At 44.1% G+C, this 16,016-nt stretch overlaps 1 protein-coding gene across 4 annotated transcripts in view; it reads left to right on the plus strand.

Annotated features, from left to right (window-relative positions):
* PKNOX2 (PBX/knotted 1 homeobox 2) overlaps positions 1-16,016 on the plus strand; it is a 417,302-nt gene that overhangs the window by 241,543 nt on the left and 159,743 nt on the right. The window lies entirely within an intron of this gene.

Consider the following 16,016-nt stretch of genomic DNA (forward strand, 5'->3'; position numbering starts at 1 on the left):
TTGGGAGTTCGGGTCCAATTTTGTTCATAATCACCTTTCTTAGTTTCCCGGGAATTACTTCTTTTTTATTTAGATAGAAGTCATGTACAGTGGTGCCTCGCTAGATGAATTTAATTCGTTCCACGGGTCTTTTCTTATAACGAAAAATTCGTCTAGCAAATCCCATAGGAATGCATTGAATTTTTTTTTTGAATTTTTTTTTTTGCCCATAGGAACGCATTAATTGAATTTCAATGCATTCCTATGGGAAACCGCGATTCGCTAGACGAATTTTTCATAAAATGAATTCGTCTAGCGAGGCAACCTCCGCTAGAAAAAACCTTTCGTTAAGCAGAAATTTCGTTAAGCAGGGCATTTGTTAAGCGAGGCACCACTGTACATCAGTCCAAAATGATGTGATATTATGCTCTGAGCATATGCACAGCCCCTAAGTAGAGTTGTTTGGGGTCAATTTGCAATAGGACAGGGCTGGTGAAAACTGGAATCCAATAACATCTGGAGGGTATGATGCTAGCAGTTACATCTGCTGTTCACTGGCTTGATCCCCATGGCAGAAATGCAGGATAAAATGTATTAAACATTTAAGCTTATGACCTGAAGGCCACATACAAGCCTCAGTGTTGTACGTGAAAAACTGGTTGTTGATCACCAGAGCCGTAACGAGTTACCCTTAAGAATGCTGCAGCGTTCCAGCAAAAGTAAGAGGAGAATCTTAAGATTCAGTCTCATTTATTCCAGTTTCCCCATGGCATGGATTTCAAAGGCATTCCAACTGCATGTCACTGTAACTTGGATAAGAATCACTATATGGCTGACAGTTTGTGCTTAAATTGAAGTTCTCGTTTGGAAAACTCTGTACACTGTTTCCTTAGGTATCTGTCACAAGGATAGAGGCAGGATTTCAATGATTCCCTGCCCACTTTATAGTGTCTTGCCGTTTAGGCTCTTGATACATAGATTTCTGCTTATAGGAATACATTCCAATTAGATGCCCTTAAAAATGAGAGAGTCCATTTTTTAGTGACATTTTTCTTAGTGAGAGCTGCAAACTAGCAAAAGGATTGTCACTGCTAATTCCTCTGTACAATTCGGAAAGGGTGTTTAAGTAGCTGTGAACAGGGGTGTCTGTAGTTTCAGAGAGTTTGGGTTTTTAAAATAATAATAATAATAATGGTGATGTGGAAGGGGAAACAGTTTTGCTAGGTCTCCCCCCCCCCCCCCCCGGCAAAAAAAGAACCCCAGCAGACTCATTTGCTCATGGTACACCAGGTATCTCATTCAGATTTGGATTCTGAGTTATAACTGCAAAAGAGTTACCAGGAAGTCCAAGGATCTGTGCAAATGATCTTTTGTCAGAATCTACAGAACAGAACCCTTTTGCACCTCATGAATAGCTCTTCTTTGCTAACTGCATTTAGATGGTTACAAGTCCTGGGGAAATAGCAGGTTCAGGCCGCCCTTCTTTCTAGTGAGATGAGTACTGTATTTACTTTCAAAAGCATCTATTAGCCCAGTATCTTTTTCACTCTCTGGTTTGCTGTTAAGTACCAGAGGAAAATATATGATACATTATTGCTTTTCATTACTTCCATTTGTATCCTGCCTTTCTTTGACCATTGAGCTGAGGGTTATAGCCAATTGTAGTCCTACTCTGAGGAGACTCATTGAAAACAATAGTTATGGCTCACTTAGGTCCACTAATTTTAATGAGTGTACTCTGAATATACATTAGGTAGAGATGACCTTCAGTGAGGTGACTGATGTAAGTATCCTTTTCCCATAGATTGCAGAGCAGTATCCCACTTTTTGGTCCTGTCTCTTTTCCTGCTCATTTAGATGGGACATACATTTTTTTTATCATGCTATGTCCCCCATAGCAGCCATTTTGTGACTGGTGCCCACTGCAGTTTTCAAAATTCAGAATGTTTCAGACTGGCCCCCAAAAAAGTTGGGGACCCTGTCCTTGGCTTAGAAATATAATGATAGGTAAAAAGGTAAAGGACCCCTGGATGGTTAAGTCCAGTCAAAAGTCCAGTACGGCGCTCATCTCGCTTCAGGCCGAGAGAGCCGGCGTTTGTCCACAGACAGCTTTCCGAGTCATGTGGCCAGCATGACTTAACCACTTCTGGTGCAATGAGACACCGTGACGGAAGCCAGAGCGCATGGAAACGCTGTTTATTTTCCTGCCACAGTGGTACCTATTTATCTACTTGCGCTGGCATGCTTTCAAAATGCTAGGTTGGCAGGAGCTGGGACAGAGCAATGGGAGCTCACCCCATTGCGGGGATTTGAACCACCAACCTTCCAATCGGCAAGCCCAAGAGGCTCAGTGGTTTAGACCAAAGCGCCACCCGCGTCCATAATGATATGTACAGATAGGATAACTATACGCAGAAGCAGCGCTTTTTTCAGGGGGATCTTGCCAGAACTCAGTTCTGGCACCTTTTAGGTCAGTTTTGGAATTTCTCAGGTGAGTTCCAGCATCTCTCAGGAAGGTGCTTATTGCCATTCTAAGAGAAAGAGTTGAGTTCTGGCACCTCTTTTTCTAGTAAAATAGCACTGACCAGAAGCAATCAGAAAAACAAAGCTCTCAACAAATATCACAGGATAACAAAGGATCAGGGGCCCAATACCATTGTTGAGATGGTAAAAAATCTGGGTACAGCCACTGAGTTCATATATGACAGAATGGCAAAGGGTAGCCATTGAGGGTACAGTTGGAGACAGAGATCCTAAGAGGAGAGAGTGCACAGTGACCGAGACATTAGGGTTGCCATACATCCAGAATATCAGGAACGCTGTAGCCAGCAGCAGTGTCTGGGTGAAAATCATGAAAAATGGCAGCCCATGTTGGCAGTGCTGGGTTTTTTGCTGATTTTCCACACACACAAAAAAAGCTTTACTTTATTTTGTCAATAAAGCTCAACAACTTTGCTCAAAGAAGCTCAGTAACTTTTCTGCCCAGGTTCTCACTGTTTGAAATATGGCAACCCTATGTAACACAAAATGCCTTGAGGGTGAGATGGCTGTAAATCAAGCTGTAAAAAGATTGAAATTCCCTCTTCCATGCTACTATTTTTATTTTATTTTTAATTCCTCCCTTCCTCCAAAGAGCTCAGGGTGTGATTCATGATGCCCCTTTGAATTTATTTCACATAAACCATGTTGAATAGGTTAGGCTGAGAGACCAAGTGGCTGAGCTTTGATGACTGAGTGGGTATTTGACCTTCATAGGAACATAGAGAACCATTATTCTGAGCCAGACCATTGGTCCATCTAGATCTGTATTGTCTACACTGGCTGGCAGCAGCTCTCCAGGGTTGCAGGCTAGAGTCTCTCCCAGCCCTACCTGGAGATGCTGTGGGTTGAATCTGGGACCTTCTGTGTTCAAAGCAGATGCTCTACCATTGGGCCGTCGCCTTTGTGGCAGTTCAGTTCTTTCAAATTGTGCCACCATTCCTATGGAAAATAAACTCCATATTTTGTTTGAGGGCCCTGGTTTCTCCTTAATAATCCAGGGCTGGCAAGCCTGTGGCCCTCCAACTGTTCTTGGACTACAACTCCCATCAGTCTTAGACAGGATGACCAATGGTCAAGGATGATGGGAATTGTAGTCCAACATCTGGAGGATCACAAATTTCCCATCCTTTGTTATAACCACTCACTTTCCCGTCTCACAGTTCCTTATGGTAGACACACAGCAACTTTTCCATCAACGTCTGGCCACAGAACTATCGCTGAATGTTTCCATGGCCTTTATATAATATTCAAAGTGAATGCCTTTTACCTTTCCCCCCCCTGTTTATTTTGGAGCACACTACCCCATCTATGAACTTTAGAATCCTTGTAAACTTTAAAATTCTGCTTCCACTTACAGATAAAAACAAGGTTGTTCAATGCTGCTGTTCAAGGTACATTAACTTTGTCTGCTAAATATCTCCTTGCCTGTTGCTGTGGTGTTCAAAATAAAAAATAAAAAATCCCAGTGTTTATGTTATAGAAACATCCCTGGAGCAATCTATTCTTAAATATTGGTTTGCGATTAGTTCCTTTGGAAGGGAGAAAGTGGCTTATTTGTAATTATTACCCTTCTCTTTCTCCCATCCAAAGCTTCCGCTTCAGATACCTCTAGACCACCCATTTGGAAAAGACCCCAAGGGATTGGCTCCAATGTACTGAACTGAGTGGTTTGAATAAGGTTGCAAATCCTTGCTCAGGCAGGAAGGTCACTAGGCGGTAGTTCTCATGAAAACTCTAAACTAAACTAAACAAAACAAAATATTGGCATGGTTTATTATTATTATTTTTCATGCTAGGCAGCCAAGTGCCAAAAGAAATGAATAAGAGCAGGCCCAGGAGATGATGAATCAATTGGAATCGGTTGTGAGTCCATCTTAAATTGTATGAAGGAGCTGAACCAGGTAGCGTTATGCAAGCGCTACAGAAGGTGGTGAATTTTGCCATCAAAATGCAGGAAACCCAGGCAAGGAAATAATGAAATATTCAGCTGCTATTTACGGAATTGATTTGAAGATCAAGAAGTTACAAGCAGCTAGATGAAAAGGATTAAGTAGGAAGCGTGAATGGAGAGATACTATGGTGCAGAATTAAATTGGCGTTTCAGCTGTTCAATACTTTATGCGGATTTCATGAACAAGGAAGGGAAGGATACGGGCATGCAGATACGGTAGAGCCTTTGCTTTTCATAGTAGGGGGTGGTAGCTCCTTCCAACAGGGGGTGCATGGCATGGAGCGCATAGCATTTCCCTCCCCACCACCCATCAACTTTTGTATGTGATTCCTTGGCCTTTTGTTTCTGCATCTTGAGACCCAGCAAGGAAGTGACCTTCTAAATCACCCGCTAACCTCTCCCCCCCCCTCCAATAACAATGCAGGGAGAAGTGTGGGCTGCTTCTCTTGCTTTTATTGCTGTGTTTGATGCAGCTGAATGAGGCAGCCCCTTGCTTTTCACTGTCTTTTGTGGGTAGGGTGACCAGGTAAAAATGAGAACAGGGCTCTGCCCTACACAACTAGTATAGGAGCTGGAGCCCTACCCTCTTTTTCACCTGCCCACCCTACTTGGCAGGGGCGGGGAATCTTTGGCTCTCCAGCTGATGCTGAACTACAGCTCCCACCATCCCTGGTCATTGGCCATACTTGCTGGGGCTGGTGGGAGTTGTAGTTCAGTAACATCTCTTCCTTCTCCATGAAGCCTTGATTCAAGTTAGCTTCCAGATTGTTTTACACAATGCATTTGTTCCCACTGAATGCATGAAGGGAGAAATCATGATCACACCCACAGACCCCAAACCTAAGAAAGGTTGAAGCAAACCCAACACACAATTATTTTGCATTATTTGGACAGAGCCTGAAACATGCAGTGGCTCACAATGGGAAAATATCAATTAAAAGAACTACACATACTTAACAATGTACTATCAAATACTTTATCTAATCAAATCAAATAGGAGAAGGAACAGAAAAAAATAAAAAAGCAGCAACAAGAAGTTAATAAAATAATCATAATAAAATATCAGAACCAGTAAGAATCTGGAAATAGATTCTGAATACATCAATATTGCTTTCACTAAAAAGGTCCTTAACTTGGCACCTAAAACTTAGCAGAGAAAGGTGTAGATGAACCTCACCAAGGAGATTTTATATATATAGTCCAGTAGCACCTTAGAGACCAGTTAAGTTTGTTCTTGGTATAAGCTTTCGTGTGCATGCACAATTCTTCAGATAATTAACTGAATCTCTCCAAGGAGAGTCTTCCAGAAGTGGGTCACCACCACCAAAAAGACCCTTTCCTGTAGTTGCCATCTGCCTAACTTTTTCAGGCAGAGACAGACTTTGCAGTAATGTGGTTAGGTAATTACAGACTCTGGGGAGCCCATTAAGATTTTAATGTCCATAAAGGTGGTAAAGGCAGCTCTGTTGCATTTGAGAGCTGTCCTGCTCACCCTGCTGAGTGAGGCCCTGGAATCGGGGGGGTGGTGGACTGCCCTGGATGTCTTCGCTGAGGGGGGTGACATTTGACAGTCACGGGTGGGCAGCACACCGAATATCCGCCATCGGCGGCTTGCTCCACTCTGTGGGCAGCTCTCTCTGTCCTCGGCTTCAAGGCCCGCGTGCCGCACCTTGCACCCGACCAGCTATCCCGCACCTGGGAGGGCACCATCTGTGCCCCGCGCCACCCCTTGGGAGCATGCCCACCTTGGGCAGTGCGGGCATATGCTCCGCCGCTGCCTGGAATCCTGCCCTCGGTATGTTTGGATGTAGATATGAACGAGAAAGGGAATGAATGAAACCTACCGGTATATCAATAATTATACTACTTGGAGTGGCATGCATTACAAATAGATGCCGTTCACAGGCATCTGCAGCCAGCCCCCTCAGCTGTATTTTCTTTTGGAGTGATTCAGCAGCTTATATTCCAACTGGGCATTTTTTTACTTCCCCCCTCACTGTTGTATGAAGTCATGCCGTTAATCAACAGAAACTAAACACAAAATAGGTATGAGACTCGTTTCTCTCAGTGCTGCCATTGCTGCAGATGAATTAAAGTTCTGGGTAAGGATCTCTAGAGGTCACTTTTGGCTAAACGTGAACAATCATCAGTTGTGAGAGCTGGGCTCGGCCAGTCGCCAGCTGTACTTTAGATTTTTCTGCATTATGAGCTAAAGGGATAAAGCCAAGATTGGTCTGTTTCTGTCGTGAATGATGCTTCTGTTCCCCTCCTGGCTTTTACTTTCTGGCTAATGACAGATGCGTCCCAGTCTTTCTGATCAAGGCTAGGGCATGTTGGGCTGGTGAATTCCAGACTGGAGTGGGGAGCCTGTGGTGGTCCACATGTTGCTGGTCAGGGATGATAGGAGTTGTTGTCCAGAAACACCTGGAGACCCTTGTGCCTGCGACTGTGCGAATTAGTGCATGCTTCGTGGGAGAAAAGCAATGACAAACCTAGACAGCATCTTAAAAAGCAGAGACATCACCTTGCCTACAAAGGTCCGTATAGTTAAAGCTATGGTTTTCCCAGTAGTGATGTATGGAAGTGAGAGCTGGACCATAAAGAAGGCTGATCGCCAAAGAATTGATGCTTTTGAATTATGGTGCTACAGGAGACTCTTGAGAGTCCCATGGACTGCAAGAAGATCAAACCTATCCATTCAGAAGGAAATCAGCCCTGAGTGCTCACTGGAAGGACAGATCCTGAAGCTGAGGCTCCAATACTTTGGCCACCTCATGAGAAGAGAAGACTCCCTGGAAAAGACTCTGATGCTGGGAAAGATTGAAGGCACAAGGAGAAGGGGATGACAGAGGACGAGATGGTTGGACAGTGTTCTCGAAGCTACCAACATGAGTCTGACCCAGGGGTCAGCAACCTTTTTCAGCCGTGCGCCGGACTATATTTTGGGGGGAAATGAACGAATTCCTATACCCCACAAATAACCCAGAGATGGATTTTAAATAAAAGCACACATTCTGCTCATGTAAAAACACCAGGCATGCCCCACAAATAACCCAGAGATGCATTTTAAATAAAAGGACACATTCTACTCATGTCAAAACACGCTGATTCCTGGACCATCCGTGGGCCGGATTGAGAAGGCGATTGGGCCGCATCCGGCCCACGGGCCTTAGGTTGCCTACCCCTGGTCTGACCAAACTGTGGGAGGCAGTGGAAGACAGGAGTGCCTGGCATGCTCTGCTCCATGGGGTCATGAAGACTTGGACACGACTAAACAACAACAACAACAACAACAATACTTAGCATAAGCGAGCGTTCTTATTCCCAAACTCTCCATCTTTACTCAGCTGAAAATAGGGACATTATCCCAGTGTTAATACCTGCTGCCTTGTGGGACATCTTCAGGAGAAGAAAGGGCAAGTCCTGGCAACTCCTTCAGCCAAGCTGGTGCCAGATATATTGCTCTGCTTTCCTTTGGAGACCATACCTGTGAGCACAAGAGGACAAGGGGGTCTTGTCATCTGGGCAGCCTAGGTTCTCCACACACACTACCCAGGCTTGTGCCCTGGGGAGGTCCTTTGGTGCTGCTAACACAGTGGTTTAACTTCACCCCCCAGAGGTGCACTCCATTGTCTCTCAAGTGTCTCTCAAGTGGAGCCAGTGTGGTGTAGTGGTTAAGAGCGGTAGACTCGTAATCTGGGGAACTGGGATCGGGTCTCCGCTCCTCCACATGCAGCTGCTGGGTGACCTTGGGCTAGTCACACTTCTTTGAAGTCTCTCAGCCCCACTCACCTCACAGAGTGTTTGTTGTGGGGGAGGAAGGGAAAGGAGAATGTTAGCTGCTTTGAGACTCCTTCGGGTAGGGATAAAGTGGGATGTCAAATCCAAACTCCTCTTCTTCTTCTTCTTCTTCTTCTTCTTCTTCTTCTTCTTCCTCTTCCTCTTCCTCTTCCTCTTCCTCTTCCTCTTCTTCTTCTTCTCAAGACAGATGGATGCCAAAGGATCACTGACCAAAAGAGCCACATCCTGACATCACACAAAGTTCTTCTCCACCTGCCTTTCAGTATGTTCATGCTCCAGATTCCCTCGGTTCAACCCTCAGGTCACATCCATACATTTAATGTATATGCATACCACTTCAACAGTCATGAAAATCCTGGGAACTGTAGTTTACTCCCCCACAGAGCAACAGTTCCCTTCACCCTTGGCAAACTATAGCTCACAGAATGATTTGGGAGAAGCCATGACTGTTCAGGTAGTATACCAGTGCTTTGAATGTATGGTGCAGTTGTGACCCTCTTCTTCTTTGGCGATCACTCGTGGCCGAGTAAGATTGTCTTCCATGAACATGGTTTTAACAATGAGTCCGTAAGTGACTGTGGAGGCCAATTCTGGATCCACATTTCTTTCCACAGTGGGGACATTGGTTTCCGGGCGGGAGTTGATCACTGTGACCATAGTTGCAGGATGAATCCCTTCTGTTTTGCTCTACTTCAGCCATGTGCTGCTTGGATTGGGATAGTTTATTTGTCTCTTCCTCTCCCTCCCCCCTCTCTGTGTGTCTAACACCAGGCTGATGAAACAAAACTCTTTCTCAGCCCTTCATGGATTTTGCGGAACTCATCATGTGTATTTTTTCTTCAGATACATCCATGGAGCCACATGAAATTGGTGACAGCTTTACACCTTTATTTCAAGATTCATAGCTGAAGGTTCCCAGTGAGAGAGAGCTGTCCAAATCTTTCTAGCAAACAGAATGCTGTTTCCTGGCATATTTATTGCAGCAAAGCGAATTTGTGTCCCAAAGATAAATATAGCGTTATCAGCAACAGCTGTCTCTCATTTTTATTTGTTTTTATATTTGACTATAAGTTCAATTCTCTAAAAACACCCAGAGCTGTAAATCCTATGACATGAGGCCCTATGATTTAGTAGCTTGGGGTGTTTAGGGGCTGTGATTTAGGGAACACATTTATGGTACACCAGACAATTAAATAATGTGTCATACTGCCACCCTCTGGAATATACAAAAAAAAAAACCCACATCCTGGCTGTGGGTATTTGGTTCCTCAGGACAAGGACACTTCAAAATGACCGTAACAGATTAGACAACTGGGCCAAAGGAAACAAGATGAATTTTAACAGGGAGAAATGTAAAGTACTACACTTGGGCAAAAATAATAATAATGAAAAGCACAAATACAGGATGGGAGACACCTGGCTTGAGAGCAGTACATGTGAAAAGGATCTAGGAGTCCTGGTAGACCACAACCTTGACATGAGTCAACAGTGTGATGCAGCAGCTAAAAAAAGGCAATGCAATTCTGGGCTGCATCAATAGGAGTATAGCATCTAGATCAAGGGAAGTAATAGTGCCACTGTATTCTGCTCTGGTCAGACCTCACCTGGAGTACTGTGTCCAGTTCTGGGCACCACAGTTCAAGAAGGATACTGACAAGCTGGAACATGTCAAGAAGAGGGCAACCAAAATGGTCAAAGGCCTGGAAACGATGCCTTATGAGGAACGGCTTAGGGAGCTGGGTATGTTTAGCCTGGAGAAGAGAAGGTTAAGGGGTGATATGATAGCCATGTTCAAATATATAAAAGGATGTCATATAGAGGAGGGAGAAAGGTTGTTTTCTGCTGCTCCAGAGAAGTGGGCACGGAGCAATGGATTCAAACTACAAGAAAGAAGATTCCACCTAAACATTAGGAAGAACTTCCTGACAGTAAGAGCTGTTCTGCAGTGGAGTGTGGTGGAGTCTCCTTCTTCGGAGGTCTTTAAGCGGAGGCTTGACAGGCATATGTCAATAATGCTTTGATGGTGTTTCCTGCTTGGCAGGGGGTTGTACTGGATGGCCCTTGTGGTCTCTTCCAACTCTATGATTCTTTGATTCTATGAATGCCTCAGCATCTGTTCTTCTGCACATCTGTATAGGTTTACTGACTTCTGCCCACCTAATAAGTCTATCAAAATGTAAACACATTGTGGACATGAAGATGGACCGAAGATGGACTGCTGATCAGAAGGTCGGCGGTTCAAATCCCTGTGACGGGGTGAGCTCCCGTTGCTTGGTCCCAGCTCCTGCCAACCTAGCAGTTCGAAAGCACGTCAAAATGCAAGTAGATAAATAGGAACCGCTACAGCGGGAAGGTAAACGGCGTTTCCATGTGCTGCTCTAGTTTGCCAGAAGCGGCTTTGTCATGCTGGCCACATGACCTGGAAGCTATATGCCGGCTCCCTCGGCCAATAATGCGAGATGAGCGCGCAACCCCAGAGTCGGTCACGACTGGACCTAATGGTCAGGGGTCCCTTTACCTTTACCTTTAAGCGGAGGCTTGACAGGCATATGTCAAGACTGCTTTGATGGTGTTTCCTGCTTGGCAGGGGGTTGTACTGGATGGCCCTTGTGGTCTCTTCCAACTCTATGATTCTTTGATTCTAAGAATGCCTCAACATCTGTTCTTCTGCACATCTGTATAGGTTTTCTGACTTCTGCCCACCTAATAAGTCTATCAAAATGTAAACACATTGTGGACATGAAGATGGACCGAAGTATGATGCAGAAGGCCAACAACAGGGCAGTTTTTTTTTTTTATCACCATTAAGCTTCCTACTATTGCTGCAGACAGTTCTGCAGCAGTGACTAACTATCATAGAGACTGGTAGGAGGAGCCAGAGCGGTCGATAGGTGGAGCCAGAGTGAATGACAGGCAGAGCCAACTCATTCTAGTTTTCTCCCCGTCTTCCTCCCTACTGAGTTCTACAAGGGAGAACACCGCGGCCAGGGCTGGCTCAAGACATTTTGACACCCAAGGTGAACCACAAAAAGGTGTCCCTACTTAAAGGTTTACCTTTAAATGTGAACTGGACCTAATTTCTACCCCATCCCTAGCAAAGGCACACCATGGTGTGTACGAAGCAGAGGTCACTCCACAAACTAAAAGCCCCGTTCACAGAAGTGCCCGTGATATTTCTGATGTACTATATCTAACCCACATGTCTAAACTGTTGAAGCACTGAGCTGTCTCTCCTTTCCCACATGAGATTAGCTGTTATGATGCTTTGCAACCAGTCCTTGAATGCACCAGCCTTAGCTGAGAGGTTTAATCCTGGAGGGAGTCGGAGGACTTAACACGTCCCATGAGAAATCCAGCATCATCCGCTCAGTGGAAGGGTTAGGTTTGTTTTCAAATATTTTCCATCAGTTGTATCCTTGGTGATGACACACAAAAGGGATCCTCTCCGTTTTGGAAGTGACCGATGCAACACACAAAAGCTATCTAATTTACAATCCCATCCTAACCATGTACACCTGTGATCCAAAGATTCCAGTTACTCCTATTTACCAGACACAGCCCCCAGCGCAAAGAGCAAAAATATAACACGGTCCCTTTTTAGGGTTGCCAGACTCAATAGAGGACAGGACTTCTGTGCTTTTAATTGCCCTGCTCTCTTTTGAGTCTGGAAACCTTAAAGAGAAACCAGAAGACCCTTTGTTTAATTTCCAAGCAGGGCCGGCTCTAGGTAGACCCTCGGTGCGCCAGGGCGCCGGGCCGGATAGGCAAAGCCGCGCGGAAACCATGCTGCACCCTGCAAGAGCGGGGGCGCCGGAGCGATCTCCGCCCCTCAGCACCAGGGGGCGCGACCTGCTCGAGACTGCCCTGTTTCCAAGCAAAGGGTCTGCTGGTTTCTCTTTAAGGTTTCCAGACTCAAAAGAGAGCAGGGCAATTAAAGGCACAGAAGTCCTGTCCTCTATTGAGTCTGGCAACCCTATCCCTTTTCCTTCCCGATTTTTTAATTTATTTTGGGGGTTGCCTTATTAAAATTTTGTTAGGACGAGTTGCTGGAGGTGTCTGTCTTGAATTCAGCTCCCTCCAAAGAAGTTAAATCCACGGGTGCACTTTTTCTTTAGTGCACATGCGTTTACGTGCTTGCGCATAAACAACAAGACATCACGCAATGCACAGCATGCCACTTAACTGGTAACTGTGGAGGAAGATTCAGGTAGGTAGCCATGTTGGTCTGACGCAGTCGAAATAAATAAAAAATTATCCAATAGCACCTTAGAGACCAACTAAGTTTGCTCTGGGTATAAGCTTTCGTGTGCATGCACATTTCTTCAGATACACTAAACAGAAGTCACCAGACCCTTATATATAGTGGGAGGGTGGGGTGGGGTTTTTCTCAGAAGGGTAGTAGGAGATGGGTGATTGACTCAATGGGTATGGTAAACCTGTTGACGACTGTTAACGACTGCAATTAGTCCTACAGGGAAAAGCAAGGGATAGTATGCAGATGGTCAAAAATAGCTTTAGCATGTGTAATGAGACAAGAATCCAATATCTCTATTCAAACCAGGTCTCTCCATAGTTTTCAGTTTGGTTATAAGTTGTAATTCAGCAACTTCTCTTTCAAGTCTATAGATAGAAAAACCCCAAATTCTGACAAGACAAATTCTGAAAAGACCCCTATAAATCAGCAATCTCTGGAACAATCCATACTATGGTGAAAGCAGAAAACAGTGAAAAAAGTTAAACAGGTCACAGCCAAAGGTAACAGAACACCATGAAGTTGCTAGCCAAAAGCTCTGGGGAAATAAAATAGTTTTTACTTGCTTCCTAAATGCCATTTTATATCCCAAGTGGATATTTCTGGAGAGAGGAGGTATCCTGTGCTGCACCTCATGAGAAATATTTCTCTGACACGCAGCCAAGCGACGTTTTGCTTCCTTCTGTTTATGTCAGTATTCAGAATGCAGGCAACAACATTCGTGGTGGTAAAACAAATGGTATTGCTCAATATTGCCCCCGAAGAGATGTATACATTGGAGCCTATTCAGCTGAAAACTAAATTTTACTGCAGGATTCTGCAGGGGAAAGGGGTTCTCTCCATGCAAGGAAATTGGTTTTTCCTCTATTTTTCACAATGCACCAATAAGAGAACCCAAAGGAATGTAGAATTCTATCCGTTGCATTAACTTATAGATTTCTGTCCCCAGAAACATCCATCCACCTCCAACCCCCCCCCCCCCCGGTTCTCTTTCATTTGATACTGGCTTCCTCTGCAGCTTCATTTCCCTGCCTCCCTGTGTAATGTATAACCAAGTACGGTAGATAAGAAGTAATAGTAGTCTGGCTTTTAGCTTCCTCTTTCCACAAAAATATTTTTTGGTTTGGCTTGGCTTGGCTTTTGCCACTATTATAACACTATGGTTTCTCCCCAAAGCATCCTAGAGCTGTAATAATAATAATAATAATAATAATAATAATAATAATAATAATAATAATAATAATTTATACCCAGCCATTCTGGGTGGCTTCCAGCAAAATATTAAAATACAATAATTCATCAAATATTAAACGTTTTCCTAAACGGGGCTGCCTTCAGATGTCTTCTAAAAGTCTGATAGTTGTTTATTTCTTTGACATCTGGTGGGAGGGCATTCCACAGTGCGGGCGCCACTACCGAGAAGGCCCTCTGCCTGGTTCCCTGTAACCTCGCTTCTCACAGTGAGGGAACCCCCAGAAGGCCCTCGGCGCTGGATCTCAGTGTCCGGGCTGAACGGTGGGGGTGGAGACGTTCCTTCAGGTATACTGGGCCGAGGCCATTTAAGGCTTTAAAGGTCAGCACCAACACTTTGAATTGTGCTCAGAAACATACTGGGAGCCAACGTAGGTCTTTCAGGACCGATGTTATGTGGTTTCAGGGGCCACTCCCAGTCACCAGTAAATTAGTTAAAGGTGCTTGGAATTGTTAAGAGGACCCTTTGTCCCCACAGAGCTGCAGTTCCCAGAGTTCCCTGGGATTGATTATTAAACCACTCTGGGAACTGTGGATCTGTGAAGGGAATACGGGTCCCCTAACAACTCTCAGAACCTTGAGCAAACTACAGCTCCCAACCCGCGTCCCTCTCCACAAGGAGGTAGAGGTAGACAAATGTTTCAGTTTCTTCCAGTTTCTCACTTTTCCATCTTAAACTCAGTTCCTCACATTTCCACATCAACCTGCAGCTTAAAAAGCAACTCAAAGCTCCTCACGGAAATTTGTCAGCATTTTAGTGTGAGTTTCTCCTATTGAACACACCATTGTTTGCTTTCAACATATGTACTCATTCCTGCAAGAAATTCTCCATAAACTGAGGCATTTTAAAAAAATGTATATGCATGTTTGTACACACTGCTTGGTCAGAGAACTGCATTGCAAAATTTGGAGGAGTGCAAATTTCGAAGGATAGTTCACGTATCATTTTGCGCATTGATTTGAGAAGAGCGAATTTTGTAGTTTCTCATTAAAATGAAAAACAAACAAACCCTAATCCGCGGCCCCAACCTTAAAAGCAGGGCAGGGGCAACAGCGCTCTCTCTCGCATGATCAGTTGCAACTGGCATTCAGTAGCAATATTCTGTCTCTGATACTGGAATATTGTACGTTGGTCTGCCTGGGAAACCTAGAAAGGTTTTATCATCACTAAGCAAACTTTTCAAATATCTTGCTCTTTAGAACTCTAGAAGAATAACTTACAACTCAAGCTGCTTTTGGAAAGCAGGGAGCAGAACTCGCCTCCAGCAATTTGGTGCCCCGCCCCAATCTTGTTATGCTTTGATATGTGGGGAGGGATGTGATCCTGAGAAAGAAGAGGAATGTGACACCTGCATTATACATTCAAAGCACAGTGATATCATTTTTAAACAGTCGTATTGGGAGCTGTAGTTTGCTCAAGGTTCTGAGAGTTGTTTCCGTGTGCTGATCTGGTTCACCAGAAGCAGCTTAGTCATGCTGGCCTGATGACCCGGAAGCTGTCTGCAGACAAGCGCCGGCTCCCTAGGCCTATAGAGCGAGATGAGCGCCGCAACCCCAGAGTCATCCGTGACTAGACCTAACGGTGAGGGGTACATTTACCTTTACCTTTTTACCTCCTTGTGGACCTCCCAGAGACATCTGCATAGCCAGTTATGGGACACAATGTACAGACTTTTACTCTGATCTGGCAGGGTTCTTTTTATTTATTTATATTTTATTTATTAAAAAATAGGTATAAATAATGTGAAATATATCAATGCAGAGCAGAAAATACCATAAAACAATACAAATGTTCTTAATGGTTTTTTTAAAATAAATAAATAAATTCTACAATAAATCCTGGACAGTAGATGTTTCTTCAACATCATCCTTTTATTTGTATGCCCGAAGTGGCTCCAGAAACATCAGATGAACGGTAATAAACATAACAGTTCTAAAAGCAAAATAGGAACAATTACAAGTAGCCATATCAGTAGGTAAATAAATGAAAACTATTGATCAATCAATGAAACAAATAAAACTGACCTAATCCAACTGCTTAAAATAAATCAGGAGACAAAGCCTTTCACAGAAATAAAAATGCAATATCGATCGATTTAATAAATATCTGTACCGCCCTCTGACAATAAAACTCTTCCTAAGGCGGTTCACATAAAATTCAACCATCAATATGTCAGCCTTTGCCATTTTCCTGTGTGGAAGGTTCGAGCAAGAGGCAGGTAAAACTCAGGGTGAGAAAAT

The sequence above is a fragment of the Zootoca vivipara genome, chromosome 15, assembly GCF_963506605.1.
Source record: "Zootoca vivipara chromosome 15, rZooViv1.1, whole genome shotgun sequence".
NCBI lineage: Eukaryota > Metazoa > Chordata > Lepidosauria > Squamata > Lacertidae > Zootoca > Zootoca vivipara.